This window comes from Nannospalax galili, unplaced genomic scaffold, assembly GCF_000622305.1.
Source record: "Nannospalax galili isolate Female #2095 unplaced genomic scaffold, S.galili_v1.0 scaffold296, whole genome shotgun sequence".
NCBI classification, from domain to species: Eukaryota; Metazoa; Chordata; class Mammalia; order Rodentia; family Spalacidae; genus Nannospalax; species Nannospalax galili.
In genome coordinates, this window is record NW_008340113.1 from 578,671 (window position 1) to 603,127 (window position 24,457).

General features: G+C 39.3%; 1 pseudogene; it reads left to right on the top strand.

The window, feature by feature from the left end:
* The first annotated feature begins 1,125 nt into the window (after positions 1-1,125).
* Positions 1,126-24,457, top strand: part of LOC103735711 — an 80,735-nt pseudogene continuing 57,403 nt past the window's right edge.

Below are 24,457 nucleotides of genomic sequence, written 5' to 3' on the forward strand. Positions count from 1 at the left end.
ATGGAGTAAGGCTACAAAACCTAGATTTATATTCCATTGTCCCATCAGATTTCCCTTTCACAACAAAAATTCAAAGGCGAAATTATTAACAATTTCACAACAGTTATGCCAGAGCATCTGAACCCAAACTGGGGGCTTTGTAAGTAAAGGACACCATGCCATGTAATCAGATTGGTCACATTCCCATAAAGCTGGTCCTGAGGCCACCCATTGGACTTTCTCAGTCACATCAAGGCTGGCTCCTTTCCTTTTTTAAAAGATGTATTATTTATTTATTTTTATGTATATGAGTGTATTGTCTGTATGGATGTAAGTGTATTCATGTTGTACAATGCCCACAGAGGTCAGAAAAGGACATTGAATCCCCTGGAATTGGAGTTACAGACAATTGTTAGCCCCCATGAGGTGCTGAGAATGGACTGCAGGTCCTCTGCAGGAGCCGCCAGTGCTCTTAATCACTGAGCTGAGCCATATCTCCAGCCCCCTTTCTCCTTCCCTTCTAAGTGGTGTAAAACTTCATTGCAGTATGGAGGGAAGGGTAGTCAGGGAAGCCTCCTGCTCTCTGGAGGCTACACATGGGATGGACTGCAGAACTCTGGGATGTATCACCAGCTTGGCTACTAAACATTTCCTAGAAAGCCTGCCCATGCTTCTTGCTGGCAAGCCTCATTTACTCAGCAGGTATAGCAGCACAGGTAAAGATATTTTTACTTTATAGCTAAGAAATTCTGATTTAGTATGACCCTGATTTACTGGGCACCAACCATTGGAACCTTTTGAATCTCAGCTTCCTCACAAGCCCAATGAAGACAATATGTCCCCTCAAGCATACTTGATAAGACCCAGAGTTCAGCAATGAGGTGGTCCTGGCTTTATAAGATGGCAACAGCCTCTGTCACAAGGACTTCTGCATAAAGAATTTCACTATCATTTCTTACAGCTGATGTCTCATGGTAGAGTCTGATCCTGTAGCATACACAGGTTCTATAGGGTTTTAGCACCCAAACCACCACGAGGACCCAACCATGCCCATCATCTCACCTGCCTGGGGCTTCTCAAGCACCTTTGTGCCTCCTGTGTCTCTAGAGAGTTCTGAGCAGATGAGAAACTGAATATTGCCCCACCATGGAAGAGAAACAGCAAGGCAGCATCACTCTTTATGGAACTGTTGAGAAAGCCCAAGTGGCAGTAAGGGAGAAGCCTGTGGGTCAAAAAGTTGAACCTTACCCTTGTTTCCAGATCTCACTAGGCTGAACTTTTGGCAAGATTTGTATCTCTTCTGTCTCTTAGAAGAGAACTTCCTTCTCTTCAAGGCTCACCATCCAGAGGAAGGGCATCACTTGTACCTTTCTGGAAACTCAAAGATTCAGGATTTGGGGTGATGTTGTGTTAGACACCTTTCCATTGCTGTGACAGAGCACCTGAGATAAATGAATCTACAAGGATGGAAGACGTAGATTCATATTCTTAGAGGCTTCAATTCATGTTTGCTTTGCCACATTACTTTTGGGTCTGTGTAAGGGCAGAAAATCATGGTTACAAATACATAGAAGAGAATGTCTGCTCATCCATGGTGGTCTGGAAGCAAAGGAGAAAAGGAGCCAGGGTCCCATGTCCCTTCAAGGGAAATGTCTAATGATCTAACCTCCAACCTCCTGAAGTACCTCCTAACTCGCATTTCACTGGGAAACAAACCTTCAACACATGAGCTTTGGGGCAATATCTAAGCCATAATAGATACTGAGTTCTATGTCAAAAGTTCCAAAACTCTCTTTGCATTAAGCTACCAAAAGATGCCAAAACAGGAAGAATAAGACTCCCAGAGAAGGCTCTGTCATCCTGTTCTTTTCTTAGACAATGATTGCAGGCTCAGCTTTGATAGTTCCCCTGAGTTATATCCCTGAGACTACAAATATATTTTTATCCTCTACTTGTCTCAACTTTATAGACATATTTCAAATCCTTGGGGGTTTAGGAAACACTCTGGTCATCAGCTCTTGTGCATACCATAATATTTCAGGAATGCAGTATACTCACCCTGGTCATGCAGTTTGGGTTTGTGGAGAGCTTCCTACCTAAGGGACAAGCTGCTACTTAATTTCACCCCATGTTGATAACTTAGTCTGGCGTTTCAGATTTTCCCTTGGTACTTGGATCAGAGCCTGTTATGCCAGAACTTCCATGACTTTAACATGGATGGGAAATACAAGGAGAGCTTGCTAACATTTAGATTCTCACTCAGCAAACCTAGGTGGGACATGAGATTCTGCTTTTCTGATCACCTCCAAAGTGATACCCGTGCTTTGATCTGAGCGCATCATGTGAATAGCAATTATTAAACAATGCTCATTTTAAGGATGATAAATGGAAGTATTGGGGGATGTGCAGTGCTAGAAAAAAGGCCTTACTTCTAGTTCCTTGACCCTATACTCACTGAGATGTAGGGTTCTTAGATGAAGTTTTTGGCTTCTTTGTTTCTTACTTCTTAATGAAGACTCTGTTTTCATGTGCTTTCCAAACCCTACTGGAGCTAGACACTCCAGACCAATGTTGACATTTGTATAACAGTCTTGTTGGAGCACCAGCATAGTTCACGACAGTGTTAACTCTGCTCTGACTAGGCTGTTGAATTTTGGTGCCCCAATTCTCAGATTTGCTAATGGAAACATTTTCCTTCTGAGGAAATGCTTCTGCTGATCCCATGAAGAAGAGACACATAGCTTGATGCTTTTAATCCTAGGTTCACTCCTCCAGTATGACATATTTTCAAGACCACATCTTCATGGCCTGATGATACAAGAAATATGGAAGAAATAAGAGAACAAAAGGGACTTGTGCAAAAATAGAGAAAATTTTAAGCTAGAGTAGATGACTTTATTGAGCATGGACTTTTAGAGATTTAAAATTATGAGATTTACTCATATAAAAAATGAGTAAATGGTCTCTGACCATGACAAAAAGTATATTTATTTAGAAAATGATAGTGTCAAAAGGCAACTTGCAATTTTAACTTAATGATGATCTATTTGCTATTATAAAATCTAGTCATACTTGATGATAGATAGATCATCCAAAAATGGCTCTGTAGGTAGCAAATAGACATGAAGAAAGCAACAGCAGTGGATAGAATATGGATTTGGTTATTTTGAAGTTATTTATTTTTCTTAAAATATTTTATTTATTATTTTTATTCTGTGTGTATCAGTGTATTGCCTGCATGCATGTGAGGGCACCTGTGGCATGAAATGCTGCAGAGGTCAGAAGAGGGCTTCAGATTCCCTTGGAACTGGAGTTAAGGATGGTTTGTAGCCTCCAGGTGGTGGGAATTGAACCAGAGTCCTCTGCAAGAGAAGTCAGTGCTCTTAACTGCTGAGCCATCTCTCCAGCCCCGAAAATTACTTTCTTAGAAGGTTAAAGTGGAGGGGAATTCCTGCTTACCCTGCCTCAAGGTGGAATTATTTTTGTTGCTGTTTTGTTGGGGGGGAGCTTATCCAATTCAAAGTTCAGACTGAGTATGTAGTGCTTAATATAAGTAACTTCTCCTAGTTTTAAAAAGTATTTTATATATTATTTTTATTTTATATATAGGAATGTATTATCTGCATGTATGTAAGTGCACCTGTGTTGTGCAATGCTCTTGGAGGTCAGAGGAGGGTGTCAGACACCCTGGAATTGGAGTTATGGATGGCTGTTAGGTGCCATGTGGGTGCTGGAAACTGAACCTAGGTCCTCTGCAAGAACAGCCAGTGCTCTTACCTGCTGAGCCATCTATCCGGTCCTTCTTTCTAATTTCGTATGAGTAGTATGGAGCTCAGTTCATAGTAATGGCTTCCCACAAAATTGAACAATACTGAAAACTCAGAAGGTACACATCTTTTTGGCTTTAAGTTTTTCCCTATTGTTCATTTCATATAATCACTACGTACAGTATAATACAAGGGATGGTGCCTAGCTCTCAAGGCAGTTAAAGATATCACCTGAGGATTTTCTTTTAATTAAAATTATTTTTTATTTTATTAAATTTTTTGTGTATTTCATACAGAACATCTCAAACAGTCTTAACCATCTTTATACCCCTGTCCCCACTGGCACCCTCTCATAGCATCTCCCCCACTGGATCCCATATACTCTGTCATCCCTGTTAAGGCCCACTGGGTTGTCAGTGTCCCCAGCTGCTCCGCAGTGCAAGTCCATCCACTGGACTTGTTAGCCTATCTAGAGTGACTTATTTTAGGAAGATCAGCTCTTCTTCATCTAGCAGCAATCAGCTGCCAACATTCCCTCAGATAAGATTGAGGTCTGCTATTCATTTGCTCAGTTGTATGCTAGGTGATTATCGGTCTGAGTTTGGATGGGACTTGTGTATGCTGACACTCCTGCGATAGAATCATATGGGCAGGTTCTCAGGAACTTGTAGGACTCTGTTTCCATATGGTCATACACCTCCTTCCTGGCTCTTACAGTCTTTCCACCCCCTGTTCTGTCAAGGTCCCTGAGCCTTGGGTAAGTGAAGTTTAATAAAGGAGTTCTATCCAAGGGCCATCATTCAGCAGACTCTTGATCTCTACACTTTGGCCATTTGTGATGTTTTATGTTCCTGGCCCTCCGCTGCATGAGGGAGCTTCATTATTGAGAACTGAGAGATTCATTAGTGTCCTCTTCTTTATCCTCGTTCTATGTTCCATGAGGCTTAGGTGTAGAGGTTGTATTGTAGATGTATCACTTAGGGCTGAGCAATTCATATTCAGTCAATGTATGTGATCAGTTGTGGTACTTGGTAATAGTTTCTGACTGGTGCAAAATGAGCCTCTTTGGTGCATGGTGACTGAGAGATTTGTCTGTGAATATAAGGACACATATTTTGCAAATTGTAAGAAATCACATTAGTCTAGTAATGTGACAGTCTTGGGGTTTTCTCCAAGATCTATGGCCAGCCACAACACCAATGTACATTAGGTTATGTTTACAGAACCACATTTAAATTTCCTACTGCTGAGTAGGAGTTTAGTCAAATTAGGTAGCTATTAGTTGACCTCAAGATAAAAGTGCCACTACTGCACCAATGGCGTACACTGTGTTGGCCATTAATGTGGTTATTTGGATTGTTCTAATCTCTTTGAGTTGCTGGAGGAAATTTTCCAAAGCAATGATTAGACCCCCAACGTCTAATAGCACCTGTGGAGACTATATTCCGAGGGATCCAGGGAGGAGTGCTTTCCAGGAAAGGGTATCAGAAATAGTGATGCTATGTTGACTTAGTAATATATTCATTCCTAATAGTCTATGTAAATAAATATAGATATGAACATGTCAGTGATTAATTATTTCATTTAACTCAACGTTTTCCATTTCAGTCCTTGCTATCTAACACAGAGAATGAAGTTATATTTGTTCACTGATGTTTGAAAATATGTTCCTTGCATGGAACAATGCAATTTTTGATTTTTTTATATGTAATATGATTACTTACTCTTTTTCCTTCAAATTGCCAACTGGCTTTAACCAATATGATCTCAGAAAAGAGCTTTCTTTTCTCTGTGAAACCAATCTTGGAAAAACGATAAACGAAAGGAAGAGAGTTATTTTCACAGATCCATAGAAGATAATTTGGGGTTCATACATCTTGCCTACTTTAAACATTATCTCTGGGTCTTTTTATAATAATTTCAAATCAATGTGTACTTTACTGGAACAGAAAAAATTACACACACCAGACAACCACAAAAAGAATTATGCAGCATTTTTGCTACCTGTAAGTCAATAAATCTACTTTTTGGTGTTTTTGGATGTTTGATCCATTAAATGAATAAAAATAACCATTAATCATGCTTTGATTTTTTTGACATTTTAATAAATTATTGAAACCTATTACAGTACTCAAGGGTAAGTTCTGTGGTTTAAGCTCAGGCAAATGACAATTAGGAGACAGGACTTCTTTGCTTGTTGTGACACTACACAAATCCCTTAACCTTTCTTGACTTTGGTCATTTCAAACAAAGCAATAAGTTCCATTCATCATTAATTCATTAACTCATTCATTCATATATTCATCAGTTCAACAAATATCTATAGAGCTTTCCTTATGTCAAATGTGTTCAAGTTCTGAGAATCTGTTGATGATCAGGAAAAGGAAGTCCTGTTCTTGGTCACCTCTAGAATCTATACTTGGGACTGTTTATAGACATTTTAGAACTGAGATTCAATGATAATTATCTTGAAAGCCTATCAGGAAGCAAAGATTTGTTGCAGAGATTAAAGGCACATGATTTATGTTCTTTCAGTAGTTTTTATTACTCTTTTATTCCCTTGACAATTGACAAAACATGGAAATGTCTATACACAGATATGGAGAAGCAGGACACAAGGAAAATAAATGGCAGTAAAGGTCATCTTTCTTGTCTTTGTGATGATTCAAAGCACCCCTGATCCACCAACTGAGAACTATTGATAGCTTGTAATATCTAAGCTTTCATTCTCCTAAAATGAACAGTCTGTAGGGCCTTCTGTTTAATAGTTATAGAAGAAGTCGTAACTGTTTCAAGATGGAAGAAAAGAGGTGTAAAATACAATTCAACATTCACAGCTCTTTTTCATCAGAATGCATCGTTTGATAACAATTAGCATAACACAATAGCTTTTGCATTAAAAAAAATAAAGCAGCACATGGAAATACTTCTGGTAACATAATCCAGTAACAATAAGCTTTGGAAATGAGATGTATCATTTAACTTAATACAATAATTATTATTTAAATATATTTTATGTCGGATACAATGCTTAAAGCTCAGATGCAAAAACGACTTTGACTGCTTTTCTCTCTTGCATACTGTAACTGTTGGTGGAAAAGTGTAGAGGGAGTCAAAGGGTAATAGGACACTTGAAAGAAGAAAATTGTGGAAGACACTATGAACATGAAAGAAAATAAAGTAACTCATCCTGAGATATTAGGCAGTATATGACAGTTAACTATCCTTTTAACCTGGGACTTCTGTGATGTCCCCAGTGGCTGATGGTATAAGTCACACTTCATCAGTCAGAGTCTGTATGTCCTTGGGCACTCTGAAGAAAAAGTCCATTGAAAACCAGAGATCAATGTGAGTCTAAATCATCTTTGCCCATTGCTGCCAATTCATATGACCCCCTCCAAAGCCTTTGTCTAGATGCCATCTTAGGAGCTCAGGAAGAGGGAACAGAAATCTGAAAGGCTGAATTCATCACAAAGAGACTGAGTAGAATAAAAGATACTATTTAAGTCAGAAGAGAAACTAAAAATTAAGTTAAAGTATTTGTTAACACCATTAAGGAGTTAAATACTGGACAACTCTATGAGGAAAATAAAATTAATTATAGATAATAAGAAAGCCAAAGTCTGGGATATGGATAAATGGTACCGAATGTTTATCTAAATTATGTTTATCCCTGGCATGGGGAGAGAGAGAGAGAGAGAGAGAGAGAGAGAGAGAGAGAGAGAATTAGAGAAAGAGAGAATGAGAATGAATGAAAAAGCCAAATAGCCTATGTACAGCTGAATTGCATACATCATGTTTTCAGAACTTGTATATGTTCAGTCACATATTAAAGACATTAAACTTCCTCATATCCAAACAAAAGTCATGGACATTTCTCAGCCACAGAACTGGGCAATTTTCCACTACATTTTATTTAATTAAATTAATTAATTAATTTTTTATTTTTATTAGAGGAAGTTCATATAATTAGTCAGTTACAACTAAACAGTTCAGAGGCAATACGGAGAACTTACACAGTGTTTGCCAGATGCTACTTCTAGCTAGTTCCAGAGCATTTTCATTGCTCCAAAAGGAAATGTGAACCCACTGAGCATCTTGTGATCCCCTCCTCTCAGCCCCTGGCCACCACACATCTTGGTTTTGCTCTTTGGATTTGTCTGTTGCAAATGTTTCTTCTGGGAATGGAATCACACAGTGACTTGTCTCTGGCTTCTTCCACTTAGAGTTTTGGAGGTTCATCTGCCCTTTGGCAGTAGCTGTGCTCTTTTTATGGCTGAATAACATTCCAATGTATGTGAAGATTTCAATGAGTATCTGATCTTCACTCTGTGGCTATGAGAATAGTGTGCTATGAATATTGGTCCATTGCCCCAAATCCTTTTAATTATACAAATATTAGAGAACATGGGCTGGAGAGATGGTTCAGCAGTTAAGGACACTGGTTGTTCTTGCAGAAGACCCAGGTTCAAATCCTAGAACCATGGCAGCTAACAACTGTCCATAACTCCAGTTCCAGGAGATCTGACAGCCTCTTCTGACCTTTGTTGGCATTGCATGACATGGGTGCACTTACCTACATGCAGGCAATACACGCATACACATAAAATAAAAAAAAATATTTAAAAAATGCTAGAAATCGGTTTGAGAACAATTAGCCATAATTTGGGAGGTGGGGGGATTCCACATGACTTAAAATTATCACCTTTCATTTCTTAATGTGAGGAAAATAAAACTTACCTAAATGCACTATTTTTAAAAATTAAATACCATAACATACTTAGAAATATGTGGGTAGAAGCTGCTAAGTACTCAATTCCAGATATTTTAAATTTATTTTTATTTATATGTGCTTATGTGAATGTATGCTAAATATGTGCAGGTGCTCAAGCAGGCCACAAGAAGCCTGGAGTGGGAGATGCAAGCAGTTGTGAACCTGGGTACTGGGAACCAAACTGCAGTCTTCTGCAAGAGCATCAAGTCTCTAACCACTGATCTATCTCTCTAGCCCCTCCATGATATTAAAAAAATCCTTTGGCTTATATATTTTGGATATGTTTAAGACATTTTCCTCTAATGCATCACACTTTGGTGATAAAGAGGATTTTTAAATTTTATTTCACACCCAAGTCCCAGATGGCACCCTCCCATAGCCTCCCTCCCCCTGCTAGAGCCCTTATTCTCTGATATCCCTGCTACTGTTTGCTGTGTGTGACCCAGAAGCACTGCTTCTGGGCCTGGGCCTGCCCTCACCTCCCTCTGCTTTCCTGGGGCTGCATGGCCCACCTCAGGCCTCTCTCCTACCCACAGGCCTCTCTCCAGGGCAAGTCCATTGCACCCTCTGTGCCTTGACTCCCTCAGCCTCATTCACCCTCCAATCTCCCCTTCTGTTCTCTCCTCCTAGTTTGGGTCCTGCCCCAGTCCTTCTCTTGGGGCCCCAGACACCTGGGGAACCAATACTGCTTCCTGATCCTTTTCATCCAGACCAACATAGTGCCTTCTCTCAGCCCCAGGAGCAGTGCTTCTGAGCCTGGCTCCACCCTCACCTCCCTCTGCTTCCCTGGGCCTGCACCACCCGCCAGCCTCTTTCTGAGATGCAGGGGCTGACTTTTCCTGTTCCTGATCCTTTGCATCCAGAACAACCCAGCTCCTCAGGGCAGTCTTCAGGAGTCCTTGGGGCCTCTTCCCACCCCATCTGCCTTTACATCTCTGGGTGACATGGCCACCAGCTGGCCTAGACCAGCATCTTTCCTGGGCCACGCTCCCAGGCCAATCCAACCCCAAAATTCCTGAGGCCAAAATAATTCCTGGAGGAATCTAGACCTTAGGAGAAAGCCTGAAAACATCTCACCCTCATCTGAATTGGGCCTCTGTGGGAACTGCTGAAAACAAAAGCAATCCAGCAACTCCAAAAAAAAAAAAAAATCAAAAGAGAGAACTGGAAGCTTAGACAAACCAGCTTTTCATGCCACAAAGACACATAAAGTTTACAAAAAGAAGCAGACCTAAACTTAAAGGCTAGAGTCTCACACAAGAATCAGAAACTACAAAAGAAATTCACATGTCAAAAATCACATAGAAAAAATAATAACATGAAAAACCAAAATAACATATCCCCAACAAACACTAATAGTCCTCTAGAGGAGTACAATGAGAATCCCATAGAGATAATGCAGGATGTAGAACTCAATTCAGAAGAACAAATATAAACATGATAGAAAAATTCAGTGACTTTAAAGAACACACACACAAAAAATCAAAGAACTGAAGGAAGATAAGGATAAACTTCTGAATGAATTCAGAAAAGAGAAATACTGAAGAATACTCAGGCTGAAATGAAGAAGGAAGTGAAACACTCAGTAAGTCAATCAGAAATGAGAGAAGAAAGCCTCACCAATAGGATGAATGAAATGGAAAACAGAGTATCAAGACTGGAAGATAAAGTGGATGAAACTAGACTACTCAAGCAAAGATTATGAAAAAAGCAAGGAATCACAAGAATGGAATTGTATGACACCATAAAAAGACAAAATTTATGAATCATAGGCACACAGGAAGGAGAAGAATCCCAAGATATTGGCATGGACCATATCTTCAACAGAATCATGGAAGAAAATTTCCAAAATTAAAGAAAGGCATGCCCATACAAATACAAGAAGAATATAGATTACCAAACAAACAGCACCAGAAAAGAAACTCTCCATGGCATACCATAGTAAAAACACTACATGTACAAAACAAAGAGACAATACTGAAAGCTGCAAGAGAGAAACAACAAGTCACATATAAAGGAAAGTCCATTCAGATTACAGCTGACTTTTCAGTGCAAACTATGAAAGCCAGAAGAGCCTGGACCATAGTATTCCCAGTTCTAAATGACCACAGATGCCAATCCAGATTACTTTACCCACCCAAAATGTCTATTATAGTTGAAGAGGAAAGAAAAATCTTCCATGACATATATATGCTGAAAGAATTCATGTCCACAAAACCAGCCTTTCAGGGAATTTTTGAAGCAATACAAAGAGCTGAAGAAAGGAATGAATATACCCAAGGGATTGTGGAAAGAAATACAATGGTTATAACTCTGGAAAAGTACAGCTATATCAAGAATGTAAACAGAAATAAAAATGACAGGATTCAATACTCATCTTTCATTAGTAACTTTAAATATTAACGGACTGCATTCGCCAGTCAAAAGACATAGACTAAGTGAATGGATTAAGAAACAAAACCCATCTTTTTGTTGTCTGCTAGAAACGCATCTCACTTTCAAGGACAGACATTATCTCAAAGTGAAAGGATGGAAAAAAATACCAAGCAAATGGCACTAAGAAAAAAAGTAGGCATAGCAATTCTAATATGTGACAAAATAGACTTTAAACTAAAACTAATAAGAAGAGACAAAGAGGGCCACTTCATTTTATTAAAGAAACAATGAATCAAGAAGATATTACAATCATGAACATATATTCACCAAACTCTGGTGCACCCAACTTCATAAAAACAGTACTTCAGGACTTTAAGACCCAGAATAATCCCAAATCATTAATAGCAGGGGACATCACTACCCCATTGTCTCCATTAAATAGGTCTAGAGGGCAGAGAGTTAACAGAGAGACATCTGAATTAAACAATACCATATATCAAATGGACTTAACAGACATCTACCGAGTATTCAACTCAAGCACCAAAGGACATACTTTCTACTCAGCACCCCATGGAACCTTATCCAAAATGGGCCATATACTGGGCACAAAACAAACCTCAACAAATACAAAAAGATTGAAATAATTACCATGCATTCTAACAGAACACAATGCAATAAAGCTTATAATTAACACTAGAAGAAGCCCTAATCATCACATGAACACATGGAGATTAAACAACACACTCCTGAATGATGAATTGGTCAAAAGAGAAATTAAGAAAGAAACTAAAGCATTCCTGGAACTAAATGAAAAGGACAATAGAACATAACAAAACCTCTGGGACATGCTGAAAGCAGTCCTTAGAGGAAGTTTATAGCTCTAAGTGCCTACATCAAAAAGTCAGAAAGAAGACAAAGAAATGACTTAACATTAAAACTCAACACACTTGAAAAGCAACAGCAAACGAAACCCAAATCCAAGAGACAAAAAGAAATAAAAATCAGGGCAGAAATTAATGAAATTGAAACAAAGAAAACAATAAAAAGACTCAACAATTCCAAGAGCTGGTTCTTCAAAAAGACAAACAAGATTGACAGACCACTAGCCCAGTTAACCAAAAGAAAGAAAGCGTACCTCCAAATCAAAAAAATCAGAGATGAAAGGGGACACCAGACACAACAGACACCAGAAAGATACAGAACATTATAAGGGAATACTTTAAAAACCTATATGTTACTAAATTCGAAAACCTAAAAGAAATGGATGGATATATAAAGGCGTGGGAACCACCAAAACTAAACCAAGAAGAGATTAACAGCTTAAACAGGCCCATAACAGAAAAAGAAATTGAAACAGTAATATAACACCTCTTGACTAAAAAAATTCCAGGACCAGTTGGATTTACAGTAGAATTCTATCAGATATTTAAAGAAGATCTACATCCAATACTACTTAATTTATTCAAAACAATAGAAATGGAGGGAGAACTTCCAAATTCCTTATATGAAGCCAGCATCACTCTAATACCAAAGCCAGGTAAAGTGACAACCAAAAAAGAAAACTATAGAACCATATCGTTAATGAACATAGATGCGAAAATTCTCAAGATTCTTGCAAACGGCATACAGACACACATCAAAAAGATCATCCACCATGATCAAGTCAGATTTATCCCAGAGATGCAGGGATGGTTCAATATACGTAAGTCAATAAACGTCATAAGTGATATAAATGGGTTCAAAGAAAAGAACCACATGGCCATCTCAATAGATGAAGAGAAGGCCTTTGACAAAATTCAACATGCACTTATTTTTAAAGTCCTAGAGGGAATTGGACTTGAGGGAACATACCTCAACATAATTAAAGCCATGTATAACAAACCCACAGCCAACATCATTCTAAATGGAGAAAAACTGGAAGCATTACCATTGAAAACAGGAACCAGACAAGGCTGTCCACTATCCCAACTTCTCTTTAACATAGTACTTGAAACTCTTGCAAGAGCAATAAGACAAGAGTAGGAAATTAAAGGAGTAATAATTGGAAAAGAAGAGATCAAATTATCCTTTTTTGCAGATGATATGATATTATATCTAAGGGATGCCAAAAATTTCCACCCAAAAACTCCTAGAAATTATTAATATATTCAGTAAAGTGGCAGGTTATGAAATTAACCTACAAAAGTCTATAGCCTTTTTATACCAGTAACAAGCAATCAGAGAAAGAGCACATGGAAACACTCCATTCACAATAGCTGCAAATAAAATAAAATAAAATATCTCAGGAAAAAATCTGACCAAAGACATTAAAGAGCTCTACAATGAAAGTCATATATAGATTCAACACAATGCCAATCAAAATCCCCATGACATTTTTCACAGAATTGGAAAAAACTATCCTAAGCTTCATACAGAAGCACAGAAGACCTTGGAAGGCCAAAACAACCCTGAGCTCTAAGAGCAATGCTGGGGGAGGATTACTATTCCATATTTCAAGCTCCATTACAGAGCTATAGTTACAAAAACAACATAGTACTAGCTCAAAAATAGACCCTTTGACTAATGGAAGAAAATTGAAGATCCAAATATGAGTAAATGCAATTTCAGCCACCTGATATTTGACAAAGGGGCCAAGAACATTAACTGGAGGAAAGACAGCATGTTCAGCAAATGGTGCTGGCAAAACTGGATATCCACTTGTAGAAGAATGAAACTAAATCCCTATCTTTCACCCTGCACAAAAGTCAATTCCAAAAGACCTCAATGTAAAGCCTGAAACTCTGAAACTATTAGAAGAAAACATTGGGAAAAACTTACAAGATATAGGTGTAGGAAAGGATTTTCTAAACCAAACATTCTAAACTGGACATCAATTGCTTAGGAAACAAGGGCAAGAATTAACAAACAGGACCCATTAACCTAAAAAGCTTCTGTACATCAAAGGAGACAAACAAGGAAGCAAAAAGAAAACTCACAGAATGGAAGAATATCTTCACCAGCGACACATCCAACAGAGGTTTAATAACCAGAATATATAACAAACTCAAAAAACAGAGAACCAAGACAAAAATCAACCCAATTAAAAGATGGGCTAAGGAGCATAACAGAGAGTTCTCAAAAGAAGAAGTAAATATGGTTATGAAACATCTTAAAAGACATTCAACATCACTAATAATTAGGGAAATGCAAATTAAACCACTTTAAGATTTCACCTTACCCCAGTCAGAGATTTCATCTTACCCCAGTCAGACTGGCTAGATTAAGAGAACAAATGATACCAAATGCTGATGAGGATGTGGAGAAAGGGGAATGCTCATTCAGTGCTGGTGGTATTGCAAGCTCATTCAACTCCTATGGGAAGTAATGTGGAGAAGTGTTAAAAAGCTAAAACTGAACCTCACCATATAATCCGGTTATACCAAAGGACTCATCCTTTTACAAAGAACTTGTACAACCATGTGTGCTGTTGTTCTTTTCACAATAGCTGAGAGATGGAAGCAACCTAAGTGTCCCTCAGGTGATGAGTGGATAACGAAAATGTGATTCATTTATACGATGGAATTTTACTCAGCAGTAAAGAAAGATGAAGTCATGATGTTTGCAGGTAAATGGATGGAACTAGAAACTGTTATACTAAGTGAAGTAACAGACTCAGAAAACAATTCAACATGTATTCTCCCTCAAATGTGGATCCTAGAATCAGACTCTGATAAATAAGTATGCAACCAGACATAATTACAGGAACCAGGATAATAGAAGGAAACAGGGAGGTAAAGGAAAAGAAATAACCCAAGAGAGAAGAACTGTAGGAAACAGGCCTTAATAAGTGAGATATGGATAAAAATTGGGTTAGTTTAAGGGAGGGGGGAGGGAAGGGTATACAAGGAACCTAGGGGATAAAGGGAAGGAAAGAGCTTAAGAGAGGTAGGACCATAGGAGAAAGGTATTAGTAAGGGAGAAAGGGGGGAAATGGGGGCATCTTAAGTGGGAAAACCATGATGGAGGGGTGAGACAATGTGAGAGATAAACAATACCTAGCTAGTTTTGAAAAATAGAGGGAACCCTATTATCCCTACAACCTACTGACAAATTATACATAGCAGGTCAAGAAATATATGTCTAGGTAAGGTTTATCTGAGAACAACTGGTCTTTTCACAAGATTTATGTACATGACACACAGTAATTCAAAATACCAAACTGGTGGAACTAACCTTCTTTGGTGTTTAACAGACATACTTTGAGGCCTATAATAATTTGGTCAGAGGGACATAAAGGACAGTTTTTGCTCCTTGCCCTCCTAGGTCAAGTAGTTCCAGGGGACTATGAGCATCTTTCAAAATGTCCTATAATGGTGGTGGGTCACCTGTGTTCTTGATCAAGGAGGCTGAGGAGACCCAACCAGATGGACTTGAACCAGTGTCCAGTCTATAAAGAGGAGGGTCATCACAGAGGAACCGTTTCCTCCATGCTTCCAAGCGAAGCCAACCATCATAGAGCAGGACCTTTGACATATCTTCATATAGGCAGAACTGGTGAAAGAAAGGAGTCAGGGTCTCCTCCCAATCCCATGTGACCCCTGAGGAACAGGTCCTCAAACGACCTTAAGAGTAAAAATAAATTCGTTTATCTGGACAAGCTGTATGGCCTTAAACACCCAAAAGGAAAGTATAACCAAAGATTAAAGGGGACAATATAATTTCATAAGAGTCCATATGTATAGCTAAAGACTACATAACAAGCAACAATGCCAGACAGGCGATACCTTCTTTTGAGTTGCTGGCCAGGGTGGCCAAAGGGATTCCCAGATAGTAACCCAGCATAGAACTGGGAAAATCAATAGCAGACCCCAATCTTATCCAAAGGAATATTGACAACTGATTACTTCTAGATGAGGAATAGCTGACCCTTCTAAAACAATGACCTCTAGTTAGGCTGACTAGATTCACCAGAAGGGCAAGTTGTAGGGAATGGCAGGGGATGCCAGAAATTTTCCACTATTTTTATATTGATGGTACTAATATCCACCCAGGTATCAATCCAGAAACCTATGATTCACTTTGCAAGAGACAGTAAGGTTATTGGCTAAACATCTCTTGAGCTTTTCACATCTTATCTTTCTCTACATAGTACCGCCTCATTCTCTATCTGGAACATTTCTTCTGTTCTACAGCTAGAAACAACACTGACAATGGAAATGTGATCAGCTTTCCTGTTCATACAGCCCAATTCCTTTCTTTTTATCATTACTACTTGCATCTGTAATTGTCCCCCAGTTTATTCCATGCCTTTTGTTCAAGACTCCTTCTGCCCACCCTACCAGAGCTCTGCATACCCATACCAGTTCCTTCTCCCTCTCCACTAGCATCTGCTCCCGCATCCTAGAGCTCACGCTGCTTCCTTCCAGGTGCCTAGCCCTGTCTTTTGGTTAGTCACCATTCCTTGAGGATCCTAGATCCTCAGCCTATCCATCCAACAAGAATCCTGCTAGGTCTGTCTAACCAGACTCCTCCTTTTCCCTGATGTTCATTCTTAGTAATTTTCTATCGAGTAACCTACATTCTGCCCTTTGACTAATAAATTCCAGTTTTCCATGTGTTTGGAGATGAGCCCAGGTTTTCTTCCACAGTGTAAAACCCAACTGCCATTGTCCATACATTTCACATATACTTTAGTGTTCCTAATGAAAGTCTTTAAAGTATGTCACAAATTCTTCTGTAACACATCAACTAACTTTGCACCACCACATGTGGACAGGAATATTCCCATGCATTTCTGGCCCATGTAGGCACTCATATAGAATTGAAGAGTGGTTCTTTTCACTCTTTAGTAGGATGAACTTTTCCAGAGTTCATCCCTTTGACTTTTCTATTACAAAATGGAAAATACAACTAGAATGCATTTTTCCTCATCCAGTTTACATCTTAAAATAGAACATAAAAAATGAGTAGTTTCTGTCTTTCTGCAAGGCCTTAATGTAATCACGTTATTGGTTTTTTTCATTAAAAAATGATGCTTAAAAACATGAATTTTCTTTGATAATAACTTGATAATAAAAAATACAATAAGTTTGAAAGAATTTATATCTGTCTGCAAAATTGTCAAGAAGGCTGATCTGAAACTGAAATTATAGCAAAAGTTTCAAATATAAATTCCCCATATCAATTTACATTGCCTTCTTCTTGTAGCCCTACTGTAATTTATTTCTTCTAATATTTTAGTGATTTTTCTCTACTATTACCCAATCACTTGTACTAAACACTAAAATGAGTATAGTACTTAATACTCATCTTGGTGAGTAATATTCAGTCAATTCTTTCTAGCTCTACATACAAGGTTTAAATGGGGAGGGAGATTACATGATTAGAGAAATAGAGTAGCATGAACAATGACAGTTACTTATAAACATATTTCTCTTTTGAAGAGACACATATTTGTATTTATATAAACATGTAATATTTCTAATGTTTGGAAGTGAGTGTGTTATTGCACATGCTAAACACTGGAAGCTTGAGTCCTGGACAAACACATGAAGGACTAATTTGAAGTGATTGTGCTTCTGTTCCAATTGTGCATATCTGATTTTCTTCATTTTTATGATATAGTATGTTCCATTCTCTAGCTATGGGCATGAAGAAGGAGAAGCCTTCCATTTCTCATTCAGGTTAGCTTTTTGAGTCATAACACTGATGGGAGATAAGCAAGGAAACTAGCTCTGCTTCTATTGCAGGCAACTATTTTAAGTCTTGCAACTCTCCACCTCCAGTGAACCACCACACAGTAGAGCCTTTATGGGAGTTTAGATTCAGAATGTGACAGAGATACGTCCAGAGAGATGGCTCAGTTATTAAGAGCACTGGCTGCTCTTGTAGAGGTCCTGGGTTCAGTTCCTGGCACCCCCATGGTGGCTAACAACCATCTGTATCTCCAGTTCCAGGGAATCGAATGCCTTCTTCTGGTCTCCATGGGCATGGCATGCATGTGGTACACATATACACATTCAGGCAAAATATTCACATACTACATAAATAATAAATAAATAAATAAATAAATAAATAAATAAATACATAAACCAATTCATTTAAAAATTTAAAAAGAACATGGCATAGCAGATGCAGAAGTCTCAGGTCAAATATGCTTATCTCAAAGCCCTTGATTGAATGCTTATGTGCATTTGTCCCCTGAATTCAGGGATACATAAATCTAGGTACAAGCCACTGAATTTCTGAAGGCTTCTTAAGAGGAATGTTATCACTCCAGTGCCAAGCAGTGTGGGTTACTCAGAGACACTAGTAGTGATGACATCTAATGTCCATTGATGCTTTTTTCCTCACAATGAGCTCATATTCATTGTTTCTTTTTAAATTTTAAAATTTTATTTACTAAATATTTATGTATGTGTGTATTGCCTGCATGTAGGTAAGAGCACCTGTGTCATGCAGTGCCTGCAGAGGACAGAAGAGGCTGTTGGATCCTCTGGAACTGAAATTATGGACAGTGGCTAGCTGCCATGTGGGTGCTGAGATTCAAACCCGGGTCTTCTGCAAGAACAGCCAGTGTTCTTAACTGCTGAGCCATCTCTCTAGGCCCTCATTAAGTTTCTTACAATAGCAAGTTAGAGATAGAAAATATCTTACTTTGCCAGACTTCAAAGTATTTGTAGTCTCAAAATAAAACCTTATAAAGTGTGAAGTTTTAAACGAGATGTGTGTGTGTGTGTGTGCACACACACATGCATATGGATGTTCATAGAAACCAGAAGAAGGTGTCAGATTCCCTCGAACTGAAGTTGTAGGCAGTTGAGAGCAGATGTGAGTGCTGGCAACTGAATTCAAGTCCTTTCCAAGAGCAACAGTTGGTCTTAACCACTGAGCCACTTCTCCATTCCCTAAGAGGTGAATTTTATAGATAGAAAGCTCTTTGGTATTAAATTAGTCATCATCCAAGCTGTGTTTAGGGTTGTACATATTTGATTCTAGATCACCTCTCTTATAGGTTTTTATATTAAAGAATTTATCCTGTCTACCAATCAAAGCTATTTGATGATGAAAAAGGAACAGTGAGAAAGAAAGAACTTCATAAACATAGATAATAGTATTTCCTTTCAGCAAACAAAGAAACTTAGATTCAAAGAGTCCATGGAAAGGAAATCATAACTGGTAAAATTCATTCTTATTTTTCCTCATTCTAGCATCTGTTGGTATGCTGATTTATTAAAAAATATTTTTAAAAAGAATTTATTTTTATTTTAGTGTATGAGTGGACTACCTGTTTAAGTGCACCCATGTCGTACAGTGCCCACAGAGGTCAGAAGAAGGTGTCAGAGTCCTGGAAATGGAATTGCATATGATTATTATCTGCCATGCGGGTGCTGGGAATTGAACCAGGTCCTCTGTAAGAGCATCCAATGCTGTTAACAGCTGAGTCATTTCTCCAGCCCCATTATGTTGTCATATACAAAGTATCACACATAAAAATGTGAGTTTCTAGTTTCCCAGCATGCTTAAATGGTCTAAGCCATATAAGTCATTCTAGTGAAGTGGGCAACCCCTAGTTAATGGGAGAGCCTGAAAGAGTTATACAGAAAAGGGAGAAGGAGAATGTAAGGGGCATTTGTGACTGAGAGGAGTAGCCACCAGCCTCAACCCCCAAGGCCTCATAGAGCCTTAGGAAGAGACCCACATGTGTGTGAAGAGAAAGTTACCTCTCCAGACCAAAGAGATAGAAGAAACACAGATGAAAAGGAAGACAAGGACTGTTAAAATAGACTTTCTTGAAGAGAATCCTGTTTCCATGTAGTATAAAGAAAAAAAAAATTTAATATTTTTCAGAAAGAATTTCACTCTGTAGCCCTGACTAACTTGAAACTCATCATGTAGACCAGGCTGGTCTGGAACTCACAGAGATTTGCCTTTATCTACTTCCTAAGTGCCGGGATTAAATATGTATGCCATCATGCCTGGCTAATAAGTTATTTCTAAATGAGATTCCTAGGACCAATGAATAACTCTCATGAAGCTGTGAGAAGTACCAGGGATCTTCCCTGTGCTTATGGAGAACAAGTTAAGTTATAGGCTGTAGCTGTCCTGCTCAGGATATTTAAGAATGGGAAATAAAGTGATTTGAGGATTACAAAGGGAACACACTCTACTCATGAGAGGAAGAAACCAGTATGTTAGTCAGATACAAGTGCTCTTAGAAACAAGTTCACATGATTTGTATAGAAACTATGAGATGATGTTAGTGAAGGCTAGTGTTTTTCAATCTCTAGGTTAAATATATTATCTTCCTGTCCTTTTGGATGAATGAAAGTATGCCTTTGCTATATCACAGTTAATTTGGGAACTGTGCATCTTCTCCAAGAGAGCTGTAAAATTGCCTTTGTCTTTATAGTTTTAGTTGTTTTTGAGAATTTGAGTTGAGTCCAAAAATGGCAAAGTGAAAAAGTCCTCAGTCTAAGGATTAAAAAACCAATTTCAGTGTCATTTGTGCAACTCATAAGTAGTCTTATAGGGTCATTGTGATTCAACTGAATCTAGGATTTTGATTTTTTTTTAACTGAGTGGGAACCCCTGTAAAATAGCTTCTGCTAGATGATGCCCTGTGGAACTAGGACAAAGATAAAGTATCAACCTAATATTTTAATAGCATTGTATGAACACAATACTGATGATGATCAAAGAGGGCCCTGATATGATATCTGTCTAGGAGAATAAATTAGACTGTACAGTTAGTATTCATGATCTCAGAGAATCTGGAGGAATGACAGAAGGCTGGGAAATAGGAAGGGTTGAATTTTCTTTTAAGACTTCAGATTCTGGCAGGACACCTTTGTCAGGCTTTCCAATATCATGAAAGTGAAAATTTGATGTGATAATAGGGGTTACCTTTACACAATATCCTTCAATTTTAAGGATTCACAAAAGAAGATTAAAGATACTTTAGTAGTGAACTAGAATTCTTTAGAGGAACATTGTGTCTATCTTTCCTGATCAGTATCTGGTAACCCCAAACAACAATCATAACTGTCTCCTAATGTTTAGCATTAGGGAATCACCATGATTACATTAGACAGTGGGACAAGGTACATAAGAGTTATTTGGGGACAAACGTACACATGTAACATGCATTAAATATTCCAGTCCAAATTGTAGAAGATATTGTCTTATGACTAACATAAGGTCTGTCTCCTGACTTTTCCTCTAGGTACACAAACATATAGTTATTTTTATCTCTGCAACTACTTCCCTTCTTCCATTTGTGAATATCTACAGATTTTTGCTCTAGATTCTTTTGGAATTTTTCTCCCCAAAGAGAAGAGTCAGAAAGATTTCAAAGAAATCCCAGTACTACCAATAGTGGTTCACATTGCCAGATCTAACAGCAGATTCAAGCCCAGCTTCTGTTGGACCATGTATAATTTTTCCTTCTCATAGTACTTTATATATTTTTAAATAAATAACTTATTGAGAATTTCATACATGAATAAAGTTGTTTTGATCAAATCCGTGCCAATTCCCTCCTCTCCAGCTCTTCCCATATCTCCCCATCACTTTTTCTCTGAAAACTTCAGGTACTCTTTCTTCATCTTTGATTTATTGATTTTTTATGGGGCTTTTGACTACCCTAACATTCCCCCCTCTGAAGAGGTAAACCTAAAATCTTTTAAGGATTAGATAAAATCTCTGAAATATTTTTGACATTTTTGGCCTTTCGAATGGAGTATGTTGCTAAGAGGCCCAGGGACATTGTGAGTTTTAGGCAAGAAACTGACAACATTTCTTTGGGGTCTTTTTACCCTAACTGCTTAGCTAATTCCTACCTCCTATTCTTGTGACACCATCCTCTGAACAGGTTACCCAAATTGTCAATAGGGTACATACACCTCAGCAATCCCTCAGTTATCTCAAAGCCTTTGAGAAGGAACTTGGGATGCAGACCTCTCTGGCTTTTTCCATGATGAACAGGGATGCTAGGTGAGGCGATTGGAGTACCCCTTCAGTGGATCTATCTAAAAGACTCCCAAATTGCATAACTCTTATCTCAAATGGGAAAAGAAAGTCCTTGAATTGTGAATAGGAGATGTGAAGGGGAAGTAAAGGCAAGAATAATTACCATTAGAAGTTCTATACAGGGAACTTGAAAAAAGTCAAAACTGCAATTTTCAAATGTTCATATGAGAGTCCATTGGAATTTCTTGACAAGGCCTCCCAAAGCTTCCCTCTATTGGGTTCCTCCTCATTTTTCTTTTGTCTTCCAAGGATAGACTCTAGAGTGATGGATTCAGGATTTACTTTCAGGTATTTTGATAGTTGTTGGTGTGGTTAAAATCAGTGTCCATTCCTTCTCAAAGACTTCAAAGATAACTGAGGGGTTGCTGAGGTGTATATATGACCTGAGGGTATGCACTTGAAAGCCTTTACCCAGCATGGATCATGCCTTCTCTTCCTAGCCTTCCCCAGATTGTATACTTTAGTCCTCCCCAAATCCAGGAGGTCATATGTGATTAGGGCCAAATTACATACAGTTGGCTGGGAAGAGTTGCTGGATAATCCAGAGAAGGTTCAATGACCCTGCTTTGGACCATGCATATTTTATAACCAGTACTCTAAGGTTGATGACTGCTCCCAAATCCTTGGTTGAAGACTTCCCTTGGGTAATCCCATCCTGTCATTTCACCTTTTTCAATGACTTTTTAGCACTTTCTTTTCTCACCAGCCTCAAATGAAAATGCTCTTCTTTTTATGTCACCTCTTATGTCAACTTGATGACTGTGTCTCTCCACCAACAGAAAAAAGTCCTCTTAGTCCTGATTACTGGGTTCTTGTTGGGAGACTGGGAGCCTGAGGTTCAACTGAGTCTCAGCTACCTCTCAAAACTGCTGACAGGCCTGAGCTGGCAGCTTTCCATTCTGCCCACAGCCTTGGCCTGGAAACCTTGGCTTGCAGCCAGGGATCACAGCCTTGGCCCAAAACCTTGGCTTGAAGCCGGGGCCAGATAGCCTAGCTAGATAGCCTTGGCCAACAGCCTTGCTCTCCTTTCTTGCATACGGTTCTGTTCTTCTATAATCAGAGATTCCTCCGTTAATGTGCGTCAGAGTGCTTGTGCTCTGACTGATGTAATGGTTTACAGTCTTGTTGGGAGCCTTTGTTGTGTAAAGTAGAAGTTTCTTCATGTCTGGATAGCTCACGAGCTCGGAGGCATATGCAGAGGCTCCTTTCACAGCAGGGTGCCTTCCTGGCATTTTTCCTGACTCCTTTGTGAAGTAGCAGCCACAGGAACATGGCCTCTGGCTCTGGAAATGCCATGCTTTCCTGTGTGATTTTCAAGCAGTTTGGCAGCCTGGCGGGAGCCCATTTCCACATGCAAATGAGGCATCTCCAAAATACCTATCAGCTGAAGCTTTTACCACTACCCCCACGGTATAAAGTTCCCTGATTCCCCTCAATAATCGAAGGAGCTGGAGCTAGGAACTAGAGCTGGGACACTGAGACTTGGAATAAAGAGCTGTACCACTGAACCTGACTGGACTGAGTCTGTGTCTCCTGCCTACAATCTAGTCTCCCCGGGGCCAGCATTCCTCTGTCATCAACTCACGGACACCCAGCTTCAGCCGCCCCGTACTTTCCCGCGTGGTCCAGCGGCCGGTGGAACTCACATATTGAGTTTGCATCTTGAGGAAAGTGCACGGGTGAAATTAGGGCGGGATTCGGCTGGGCAAAGCCTCAGCAGCAGCAGGCTTTCAGCACCGCAGCGGTGGACAGCGACGTGTGACTGAGAACAGAGAAGCCGATCCCCGCGGAACTCGCTGACTTCCAGGGCGTGCGCAGGGGACCGATCCCCGCTGGACAGCGCGCCCCATATCTGTCGCCCAACGTGGGGCCTCTGAACCTCGTGCAGCTAGGAGCTGGTGCCACGGAAACGCAGGATTCGTGAGTATCCCTCCCCCACCAGGAGGGTAATAAAAATCTCTTCTAATTTCCTCCTTTTGTTTCCGGTCTGAAGTCTTCGCGTGGAACCGCTAGGGACAGAGAGGTTACTGAGGCTTCCTGGTCAGGGCTACTCCCTGATGTTGGCTGAAGGTTTCTCTGACCCCCTAACGGACCCCGACAGCCTGTACAGGTGTAGACAAAAGACCTCTATCTTTACATCTTTTTAATATTAAAACCTGGTAACGCAATGGCCAGTTAAAAGCCATTAGGGTGGCCGCCAGCCTCTCAAACTTGAGGGCAGGCCTGTGCTGGAATCCAAGCAAAATCCCCTAAGATCTTGAATCTTAGGAATGTTTTCTTGGGGACCATCACTTCACCCCACTTTTCTATCTGAACACTGCTAGAAAAAATCCCCCAAAGTTCCAGGGATCTCCACCTAAGGTTTGGAGTCAGGCAGATTCCTCTAGTCAGCTCTGTTACCCTGCCCCCAGGCATTCAAACCACAGCTGAAACCGGTTCAGTGAGAATTTAAATTAACTAGCCCCTGCCGAGCACCTGGAGCTCAAAGCAGCTCCCAGACAAAAGATTTAAAACTGCAACTTTTTTTTTTCCTGCAAACCTAGAGGCTTAT